This window comes from Ascaphus truei, chromosome 6, assembly GCF_040206685.1.
Source record: "Ascaphus truei isolate aAscTru1 chromosome 6, aAscTru1.hap1, whole genome shotgun sequence".
Taxonomy (NCBI): domain Eukaryota; kingdom Metazoa; phylum Chordata; class Amphibia; order Anura; family Ascaphidae; genus Ascaphus; species Ascaphus truei.
This window is the reverse complement of record NC_134488.1, coordinates 126,502,245-126,514,025: the sequence shown is the minus strand read 5'-3', so window position 1 is coordinate 126,514,025 and position 11,781 is coordinate 126,502,245. Positions and strand designations below refer to the sequence as shown.

Here is an 11,781-nt window from a genome sequence, read left to right as displayed (position 1 = left end):
GTCAGTGGCTTCTTGTGTGTGTGTGTGTGTGTGTCAGTGGCTGTGTGTGTCAGTGGCTCTGTGTGTGGGTATGTGGGTCAGTGGCTCTGTGTGTGTGGGTCAGTGGCTCTGTGTGTGTGGGTCAGTGGCTCTGTGTGTGTGGGTCAGTTGCTCCGTGTGTGGGTCAGTGGCTCCTTGTGTGTGGGTTTGTGGGTTAGTGGCTCCGTGTGTGGGTCAGTGGCTCTGTGTGTGGGGGTCAGTGGCTGCGTGGCTACGTGTGTGGGTCAGTGGCTCCGTGTGTTGGTGTGTGGGTCAGTGGCTCAGTGTGTGGGTGTGTGGGTCAGTGGCTCTCTGTGTGTAGGTCAGTGACTCTGTGGGTCAGTGGTTGTGAGGGTCAGTGGCTCTGTGTGGAGATAACATTTTTTTAGATCTATTTATTATATATTTATCTTGCTTTTGGCTGTATCCTCCCCTCCAAATTCCGTTAACACGGTTGCGCGACGTCACGTAATGCACATTGCCATAACAACGAGCCGCTCCGTAACATCACACGGCATCAAGTTGACATGACAACGGGACGCATTATGGCGCTGAGGCATCACATGATGCCACATTGTCATGGCAACATGTCACCGTCTGACGTCAGTGTCTCGTTGTCATTGAAACGGGGAGTGTCATGTGATGTAATTTGTTTTATAAATAATTTTTTAATGTGTCCTGGTTTTTCATTTTGAAAATCTGGTCACCCTAACTGTACAGCATATAAAAATATCACTTGTGAGCAAATTCACATGTCTCAGACAGGTCTGCAACCCTGCTATTCCCCATTATCTTTTAGCATACAATGCATCCATTAAAGCAAGCTATTCTGGGAAATTATATAGTATGTAGATGAGCACAAAGCATACAGTATACAAATAAATGTTATTAGACACGTTCGATGTATACATATGTTTTGCAGATGTTTAATTGTTACTCCTGCTGTTGACTCCATCTGCCACCCGTAACAGAATATACAATATATATATACGTTAATGTCTCCTTTCTGTGTGATGTGTTGCAGCAGGAGGATACATGGTTACCCTGCTGTGTGTCCCTATTTACAGTGCCTTCTGGGCTGCATTCCAGGAAACTCCCCCTCCCGTATGTGTGAATTCTGGGGCAGGTAGAGCTCCTGTAGTTTAGAATCAAATCGCAGTTACATTGTTTTCTGATATCCTGCTGACAGTGCGCTTTACACAGTGCTGTACATAGCATTTTTCAGGCACCCTATGTCCCTGAAAGAGGAACTAACAACAACTTAGCTCAGAGAGGGTTCAAAGAAACGACATTAACCCGCATGGTTTAAACCCTAAGACAAATCAGGATACATTTTAATACATTGTAACATGTATTCCCAGACACATTCATTTGATATCAATGTCATATTAACACTTGGTGCTCGCTGTCCTCGGATCTCCTTTTCTCTGGGGATTCCCCAGGGTTTGTTGGTTTTTGCTGTAATGATGATCACATACAATAGAGCCGAAGCAGCACCCAGATCCCTTTACTTAGAGGGAGCACAACATTCCCGGCTAACGTTTGGATCTCTATTTTGGGATTCCCTGACAGACAGGGAAAAAAAGGAGCGAGGTATAATCACGGAGCACAAAAAAAATCTCTAATACAGTAAAATATTAAACAAACATTTTCTAGCGTTTCAATAATATTCCCATTTTAAACCGTACAAGGCATGGCAAGCCCTCGCACCCCCTCGTTCACATGTTATAGAGCACAGGTGTGGTGAGGTTAACGTGGGATGGCTGGAATTCTCTTGTAGGTTAATTGGTTCCTGTATGATCCAAATTGTGGGAGACATAGTATCTCCCATGGTACTTGTACGCAAACACACAGATGAGGATCATGAGGCCTGTGAGCATGGCAGCAGAATTCAGGATCCAGGCCCACTGGGAATTTTTCTTTGCTGAGATCACATCCCCGAGATGCACAGAGTCGCGTGTCTGAGAGGCAGGGGAAAGAAGAGAGACGTTTCATCAATGACTCACAATCACAACTCGCAAGTGATTCTCCAACCTGTTTGAGTTTGTTTATTGATGTAACTCTCAGCCATACCCCACAATAGTGCTTTTGTTGCAGAGGAGAGAGGGAGATATATTTTAGTACAGTACACAGTGACTTATATACCTTCCCAAACACTCCTTTATACAACATGGGGAGAGATACCTGTGCACAAACCTGAACACACCTGCGATACCTTGAAAATATTCTAATTTCAACAGGAATATATTTTGCATATCGAAATTAGCATATATCCCAGGTTACCTCACCTGTGTTCAGGTCACTGGGCACTCTAGTAGCATCCTCTCACACTTCCTCTCCCTCAAAAGCCCTATCTGAAGCCCTGAATGAATGCCAGCGTGTTAAACACATTAACTCAATGTGTGGTGACCTCGGAGTGAGGCGGGACGCCGTCTGCAAATAACCGCGGCCTGCTGCTCAGGTTTGGGACCTCAGGTGACAGCTGTGCACATCTCTGTTACCGGACCAGCAGAACACACATTTCCCCTCTGAAAGTTAGATGGAGTTTTTTGCTTTATCAATAAAGATCTGATTCGTATTTATAAACTAAATATATTCAACTGCGTAGAAATGCCCTGGTTATTCCCACAATGCGTTGTGTCTGCTCGTCCCCCGGGATGGTTTGAGAAACAATATTATAGACAGATGTGAATGAAGCCCCATGTTTTATGTATGAAAGGGTCAATGTGTGATTATAGAACAGGGGTGGGCAACTCCAGTCCTTAAGGTCAGGTTTGAAGGATATCCCTGCTTCAGCACAGGTGGCTCATTCAGTGGTTCAGTTGAAGACCGAGCCACTGATTGAGCCACCTATGCTGACGCAGGGACAAATTGAGCCACCTGTGATGTAGCAGGGACAAATTGAACTACCTGTGCTGAAGCAGGGATATCCTGAACAGCTGACCTGTTGGGGGCCCTTGAGGCTGGAGTTGCGCTCCCCTGGTAAAGATTATCTTATTTGAGAGCAGATATCTTGGATGCTTCTTTTTGAGCCTTTTTTTTGCAGTCTGTTGTGTGGCGTTTTCCTAGCTGTCTAATCTAAAACTCACCGCAATACGCAGAGGGCCGCGTCACAGAACAGGTGCAGGGTGCGCACTGTTACAGCCATGTTAATTTCAGCAAATGTCATTCCGTGGTAGGTCAGTCAGTGTCCAGGGTCTACGGGGTGTCAGTGGGGGCTGTTAGCTCAGCTATGCTGTGGGTGTATGTGGTCTATCTGTGGGTATATGCCATATGTGTGGGTGTACGTGGTCTATCTGTGAGAATATGCCGTATATGTGTGGGTGTACGTGGTCTGTCGGTATATGCCGTATGTGTGTGGGTGCATGTGGTCTATCTGTGGGTATATGCCGTATATGTGTGGGTGTACGTGGTCTATCTGTCGGTATATGCCATATGTGTGTGGGTGTACGTGGTCTATCTGTGGGTATATGCCATATGTGTGTGGGTGTATGTGGTCTATCTGTGGGTATATGCCGTATATGTGTGGTGTACGTGGTCTATCTGTGAGAATATGCCATATATGTGGATGTACGTGGTCTATCTGTGAGAATATGCCATATATGTGTGGGTGTACGTGGTTTATCTGTTGGTATATGCCGTATATGTGTGGGTGTACGTGGTCTATCTGTAGGTATATGCCGTATATGTGTGGGTGTTCGTGGTCTATCTGTGGGTATATGCCGTATATGTGTGGGTGTACGTGGTCTATCTGTGGGTATATGCCGTATATGTGTGGGTGTACGTGGTCTATCTGTGGGTATATGCCGTATGTGTGTGGGTGCATGTGGTCTATCTGTTGGTATATGCCGTATATGTGTGGGTGTACGTGGTCTATCTGTGGGTATATGCCGTATGTGTGTGGGTGTACGTGGTCTATCTGTGGGTATATGCCGTATGTGTGTGTTGGTGTATGTGGTCTATCTGTGGGTAAATGCTGTGTGAGTGGACGTGGTCTATCTGTGGGTATATGCCATATGTGTGTCGGTGTATGTGGTCTATCTGTGGGTATATGCCGTATACTGTATGTGTGGGTGTACGTGGTCTCTCTGTGAGAATATGCCGTATATGTGTGGGTGTACGTGGTCCATCTGTGGGTATATGCCGTATATGTGTGGGTGTACATGGTCTATCTGTGGGTATATGCCGTATATGTGTGGGTGTATGTGGTCTATCTGTGGGTATATGCCGTATATGTGTGGGTGTACGTGGTCTATCTGTGGGCATATGCCGTATGTGTGTGGGTGTACTTGGTCAATCTGTGGGTATACGCCATATGTGTGTGGGTGTACGTGGTCAATCTGTGGGTATATGCCGTATATGTGTGGGTGTACGTGGTCTATCTGTGGGTATATGCCGTATGTGTGTGGGTGTACGTGGTCTATCTGTGGGTATATGCCATATGTGTGGGTGTACGTGGTCTATCTGTGGGTATATGCCAGATGTGTGTGGGTGTACGTGGTCAATCTGTGGGTATATGCCGTATATGTGTGGGTGTACGTGGTCAATCTGTGGGTATATGCCGTATATGTGTGGGTGTACGTGGTCTATCTGTGGGTATATGCCGTATATGTGTGGGTGTACGTGGTCTATCTGTGGGTATATGCCGTATGTGTGTGGGTGTACGTGGTCTATCTGTGGGTATATGCCGTATGTGTGTGGGTGTAAGTGGTCAATCTGTGGGTATATGCCGTACAGTATATGTGTGGGTGTACGTGGTCAATCTGTCGGTATATGCCGTATATGTGTGGGTGTACGTGGTCTATCTGTGGGTATATGCCGTATGTGTGTGGGTGTACGTGGTCTTTCTGTGGGTATGCCGTGTGTGTGTGAGTGTATGTGGTCTATCTGTGGGTATATGCCGTATGTGTGGGGGTATGTGGTATATCTGTGGGTATATGCCATATGGGTGTGGGTGTACGTGGTCAATCTGTGGGTATATGCCGTATATGTGTGGGTGTACGTGGTCAATCTGTGGGTATATGCCGTATATGTGTGGGTGTACGTGGTCTATCTGTGGGTATATGCCGTATGTGTGTGGGTGTACGTGGTCTATCTGTGGGTATATGCCGTATGTGTGTGGGTGTAGGTGGTCTATCTGTGGGTATATGCCGTATGTGTGTGGGTGTACGTGGTCAATCTGTGGGTATATGCCGTATGTGTGTGGGTGTACGTGGTCAATCTGTGGGTATATGCCGTATATGTGTGGGTGTACGTGGTCTATCTGTGGGTATATGCCGTATGTGTGTGGGTGTACGTGGTCTATCTGTGGGTATGCCGTGTGTGTGTGAGTGTATGTGGTCTATCTGTGGGTATATGCCGTATGTGTGGGGGTATGTGGTCTATCTGTGGGTATATGCCGTATGTGTGGGGGTATGTGGTCTATCTGTGGGTATATGCTGTATGTGTGGGGGTATGTGGTCTATCTGTAGGTATATGCCATATATGTGTGGGTGTTCGTGGTCTATCTGTGGGTATATGCCGTATATGTGTGGGTGTACGTGGTCTATCTGTGGGTATATGCCGTATATGTGTGGGTGTACGTGGTCTATCTGTGGGTATATGCCGTATGTGTGTGGGTGCATGTGGTCTATCTGTTGGTATATGCCGTATATGTGTGGGTGTACGTGGTCTATCTGTGGGTATATGCCGTATGTGTGTGGGTGTACGTGGTCTATCTGTGGGTATATGCCGTATGTGTGTGTGGGTGTATGTGGTCTATCTGTGGGTAAATGCTGTGTGAGTGGACGTGGTCTATCTGTGGGTATATGCCATATGTGTGTCGGTGTATGTGGTCTATCTGTGGGTATATGCCGTATATGTGTGGGTGTACGTGGTCTCTCTGTGAGAATATGCCGTATATGTGTGGGTGTACGTGGTCTATCTGTGGGTATATGCCGTATATGTGTGGGTGTACATGGTCTATCTGTGGGTATATGCCGTATATGTGTGGGTGTACGTGGTCTATCTGTGGGCATATGCCGTATGTGTGTGGGTGTACTTGGTCAATCTGTGGGTATACGCCATATGTGTGTGGGTGTACGTGGTCAATCTGTGGGTATATGCCGTATATGTGTGGGTGTACGTGGTCTATCTGTGGGTATATGCCGTATGTGTGTGGGTGTACGTGGTCTATCTGTGGGTATATGCCATATGTGTGTGGGTGTACGTGGTCTATCTGTGGGTATATGCCAGATGTGTGTGGGTGTACGTGGTCAATCTGTGGGTATATGCCGTATATGTGTGGGTGTACGTGGTCAATCTGTGGGTATATGCCGTATATGTGTCTGTGTACGTGGTCTATCTGTGGGTATATGCCGTATATGTGTGGGTGTACGTGGTCTATCTGTGGGTATATGCCGTATGTGTGTGGGTGTACGTGGTCTATCTGTGGGTATATGCCGTATGTGTGTGGGTGTAAGTGGTCAATCTGTGGGTATATGCCATACAGTATATGTGTGGGTGTACGTGGTCAATCTGTGGGTATATGCCGTATATGTGTGGGTGTACGTGGTCTATCTGTGGGTATGTCGTGTGTGTGTGAGTGTATGTGGTCTATCTGTGGGTATATGCCGTATGTGTGGGGGTATGTGGTCTATCTGTGGGTATATGCCATATGTGTGTGGGTGTACGTGGTCAATCTGTGGGTATATGCCGTATATGTGTGGGTGTACGTGGTCAATCTGTGGGTATATGCCGTATATGTGTGGGTGTACGTGGTCTATCTGTGGGTATATGCCGTATGTGTGTGGGTGTACGTGGTCTATCTGTGGGTATATGCCGTATGTGTGTGGGTGTAGGTGGTCTATCTGTGGGTATATGCCGTATGTGTGTGGGTGTACGTGGTCAATCTGTGGGTATATGCCGTATATGTGTGGGTGTACGTGGTCAATCTGTGGGTATATGCCGTATATGTGTGGGTGTACGTGGTCTATCTGTGGGTATATGCCGTATGTGTGTGGGTGTACGTGGTCTATCTGTGGGTATGCCGTGTGTGTGTGAGTGTATGTGGTCTATCTGTGGGTATATGCCGTATGTGTGGGGGTATGTGGTCTATCTGTGGGTATATGCCGTATGTGTGGGGGTATGTGGTCTATCTGTGGGTATATGCTGTATGTGTGTGGGTGTATGCGCTTTATCCACCGCTACTGTGTATGTGTAGGTGCTACAGTATATATGCAGGTATAATATGTGTGTCTGTGCTCTATCTACAGGTACTGAATACAGTATGTATGTATGTATGTGTCTGTGCTCTACCTGTAGGTACTATATATGTGCGGGTGTATGTGCAGTATGCTTGGGTGTATGCGTTATATCTTCAGTTACTGTATATGTGCGGGCATATGTGCTTAGTGTGTGTATATATGCGGCATATGTGCTGTGCGGGTGTGTGTGCTGTGTGTCTATATGTGCGGGTGTATGTGCTGTGTGAGTGTATATGTGCGGGTGTATGTGCTCTGTGTGTGTATATGTGCGGGTGTACGTGCTCTGTGTGTGTATATGTGCGAGTATATGTTCTCTGTGTGTGGGTGAATGTGCTCTGAGTGTGTATATGTGCGGTGTGCTTGAGTGTATGTGCTCTATCTGCAGATACTGTATATGTGCGATATGCTTGGATGTATGTGTTTTATTTGCAGGTACTACTGTATATGTGCATGTGTATGAGTTTTATGTGCAGGTGTATGTGCGGTATGCTTGGGTATTGGTCCTGTGCTGATGAAATAAATTGGCTTCACTGAATTTCCATCTGTTTTTCCCAATCTGTCTCTATTGGTTCATCAAACTTTATTCCTGTCCTTCACCTTGCACCTGTCCTTCACCTGGCACCTGGCCTTCACCTAGCACCTGTCCTTCACCTGGCACCTGTCCTTCACCTGGCACCTGTCCTTCACCTGGCACCTGTCCTTCACCTGGCACCAGTCCTTCACCTGGCACCAGTCCTTCACCTGGCACCTGTCCTTCACCTGGCACCTGTCCTTCACCTGGCACCTGTCCTTCACCTGGCACCAGTCCTTCACCTGGCACCTGTCCTTCACCTGGCACCTGTCCTTCACCTGGCAACTGTCCTTCACCTGGCACCTGTCCTTCACCTGGCACCAGTCCTTCACCTGGCACCAGTCCTTCACCTGGCACCTGTCCTTCACCTGGCACCTGTCCTTCACCTGGCACCAGTCCTTCACCTGGCACCTGTCCTTCACCTGGCACCTGTCCTTCACCTGGCACCTGACCTTCACCTGGCACCTGTCCTTCACCTGGCACCTGTCCTTCACCTGGCACCAGTCCTTCACCTGGCACCAGTCCTTCACCTCGCACCAGTCCCTCACATTGCACCTGTCATTCACCTCACACCTGTCCTTCACCTCACACCTGTCCTTCACCTCACACCTGTCCTTCACCTGGCACCTGTCATTCACCTGGCACCTGCCATTCACCTGGCACCTGTCATTCACCTGGTACCTGTTCTTTACCTGGCACCTGTCCTTCACCTGGCACCTGTCATTCACCTGGCACCTGTCATTCACCTGGCACCTGTCATTCACCTGGCACCTGTCATTCACCTGGCACCTGTCCTTCACCTTGCACCTGTCATTCACCTGGTACCTGTCCTTTACCTGGCACCTGTCCTTCACCTGGCACCTGTCCTTCACCTGGCACCTGTCATTCACCTCGCACCTGTCCTTCACCTCGCACCTGTCCTTCACCTCGCACCTGTCCTTCACCTGGCACCAGTCCTTCACCTGGCACCTGTCCTTCACCTGGCACCTGTCTTTCACCTGGCACCTGTCCTTCACCTGGCACCTGTCCTTCACCTGGCACCTGTCCTTCACCTCGCACCTCTCCTTCACCTGGCACCTGTCCTTCACCTTGCACCTCTCCCCCAGCTCACACTCCTAACACGGTCGTGCAGTGCGCCTTATTGCACCTAAATCCTATCATTTTGTGCACATCTACAACCAAACCCTTAATCCCCCACACCCGCTTCCCCCACATTGCACACCCAATTCCTCCCAACACCCGATCCTCACCCACCGCCCTCCCCCTATTACTATGATGCTGTCCTACACAGGCGCCATAAACTGCGCAGCATTGCACGCTAACCGCGCCGCATTACCTTGATGGAGAAGATGAGGGCAGCAACGCCAAACGGCACAAAGCAGCAGAGGAGCGTGAAGATCGACAACATCAAATAATCTCTCGGCGGCGTAGTGGTAGTTGTCAGCACGGATTGCTGTAGGAGCACCACATTGGGACGTGAAACATACCCGGTGTAACCGGGTAACTCCTGTAGGGGAGCGGCGGGGCTGTAGGTGTATGGTGGGGGAGGATCAGAGATATACAGAGCACTTTTGTTTGGGGCTGAACCTGCACTCATTCTCTCAGATTGATGCTGTCAGTCTGTCTCTTGCCCCGGATTGCTGTCTCTTGCCCCGGATTGCTGTCTCTTGCCCCGGATTGCTGTCTCTTGCCCCGGATTGCTGTCTCTTGCCCCGGATTGCTGTCTCTCTGAGTAATGCAGTCACACTGATGTATGTGTAGAAATGATGCTGTCTGCCTCTTTCAGACGAAGTCTGCGTTTTTTTATATAACTGGCACCTGCTGTAGGTGGAAATATTTATTTCAGTCAATTCACCTTGGTTCCTGAATTCCTGTGTCTAGCATGTGTACTTATTTATCTGTGTGTCTGGTAAAGCCAGGAATATACAGTAAATGTCTGTTAAAGCCAGTAGTATTAATGTCTGGTAAAGCCAGTAGTATTAATGTCTGGTAAAGCCAGTAGTATTAATATCTGGTAAAGCGAGTAGTATTAATGTCTGGTAAAGCCAGTAGTATTAATGTCTGGTAAAGCCACTAGTATTAATGTCTGGTAAAGCCAGTAGTATTAATGTCTGGTAAAGCCACTAGTATTAATGTCTGGTAAAGCCACTAGTATTAATGTCTGGTAAAGCCACTAGTATTAATGTCTGGTAGAGCCACTAGTATTAATGTCTGGTAAAGCCAGTAGTAAAAATGTCTGGTAGAGCCAGTCGTATTAATGTCTGGTAAAGCCAGTAGTATTAATGTCTGGTAGAGCCAGCAGTATTAATGTCTGGTAGAGCCAGGGATACACAGTAAATGTCTGGTTGGCTATCATGGAATACTCAACATTTTCAAAAGAAACAGGTAAACATTCTATTCAGTTGGGGCTTGGCAGCTATTACTCACCATGCTGGGAAGCTGCTGCCCCGATCCGGAGAAGAACTCAGCCCCATCCATATAAACAGGGCTAAAATCTTCTCTGGCGTGGGGGAAGCGACTACAGCATATTGAACAAAAAAGGGCCAACGAGTATAGAGGGAAACATGTTAATGGCACAGATGGGGTCAACTGTAGAGATTCAAGCACAAGTCTGCATGCATCAGATTGGAAGAAGGGGGCATTGAAATGTGACAGATATGATGGTAGATAAAGGATGCAGGTAATAAATAAGAGAGTAATTGACACATGAAATCCTGGCAAGAAGCCTAAAGCCACGTGATGGGACACGTGGGACACAGTGTTGTGCAGGTAGCCGTGTATCAGAGTTCCTTGTTACCTTTTTTAAGGTGATATTTTATTTTTTATCATGTTGCAATCCGGAGATATCGGACGCCAAAATCAAAGACTGGGGCCTGGAATTAGGAGCGCTGCCATTTCCCCTGTAGACGCCAATTAGATGAAGTTGAAATGCTTATTTTAGCTTTTCTAAAGAAGTTGCATATTTTGAAGCCTGCTCCAATGCTATGCGTTTTTTTCCCCTTATTTTTACGTGCCGCTATTTAAACATGACAGAAGTTTGTTTTGAAGCAGCAATTCCCTCCCAACCCAGCAGGGATACCCAGAAAACCTGGCCTGTTGGTGGCCCTCGATGACTGAGTTTGAGACGCCTGGTTTACACTGTACAAATAACATGTTAAATCGATATATTTCAGAACATGTGAAAGGTTTAACAAAGGTCAACAGGGGCAGGGTAAAGATTGTATACCAGTGCTCATAGATCAGTTCAAATGTTACATACTTATAGATGCAGCGCTGGGTAATGGCCCATCGGGTGTCCCGGTGTCTGAATGGGACTGGCGCTGTGGGAATCCTACCAGGCTGCACCACTCTGTAAGGCCGAGCTTATAGTGGGAGGCTGCAGGGCGTGCGCACGAGCGCGGGACGTCACTCGAGTGGTGCGTGCGAAACCTGCGCTGTATGCAGGCGGGAGGCGACAGGGGGCGTGGCGGGGGTGTGGCCAGTGATGTCACGCGAGCGGCTCGCCATTATTGGCTGAACCGCTTCACATGACACTGACGTCACGCGGCCGTCGCACAGAGAGACAATTCATTTGTCTCTCCTGGATTCTGTCGCCCCCGTCTCCGCCTGGTCGCGGCCCCACCATCTGTAACGGAGCACAACGGAGCCCAGGTATATGTTTTGGCGTCACCAAAACCACTATAATCTCAGCCTTAGAAATACGCAGTGAGACTGGATCAGTCGCTCTCCCTGCGCGCCTCTAATCGCGGGGCTTTTATTTTATTTTGAAACAAGGGGTCTCCAGAGCTGAAACGCATCAATTTCAGCCTTGCGGGACCCCCTGCTTCCCGAGTTACAGGCCCTGGTATGAGGTGCTGGTATCGCTCTGCATTGTTTAAATGTCCCGGTCACGTGATGCGGGAGAATTTAAACATGGCGGAGATACATCAAGGGCCACCGACAGGCCAG

At 48.1% G+C, this 11,781-nt stretch overlaps 1 long non-coding RNA gene across 1 annotated transcript; it reads right to left on the bottom strand.

Annotated features, from left to right (window-relative positions):
* Positions 1 to 1,319: 1,319 nt before the first annotated feature.
* Positions 1,320 to 10,177, bottom strand: LOC142497861 (uncharacterized). Its single transcript, XR_012802341.1, has 2 exons — positions 9,170 to 10,177; positions 1,320 to 1,979 (listed from the first exon to the last, which is right to left on the bottom strand). It is a non-coding gene; the product is annotated as an uncharacterized LOC142497861 (long non-coding RNA).
* Positions 10,178 to 11,781: the final 1,604 nt, after the last annotated feature.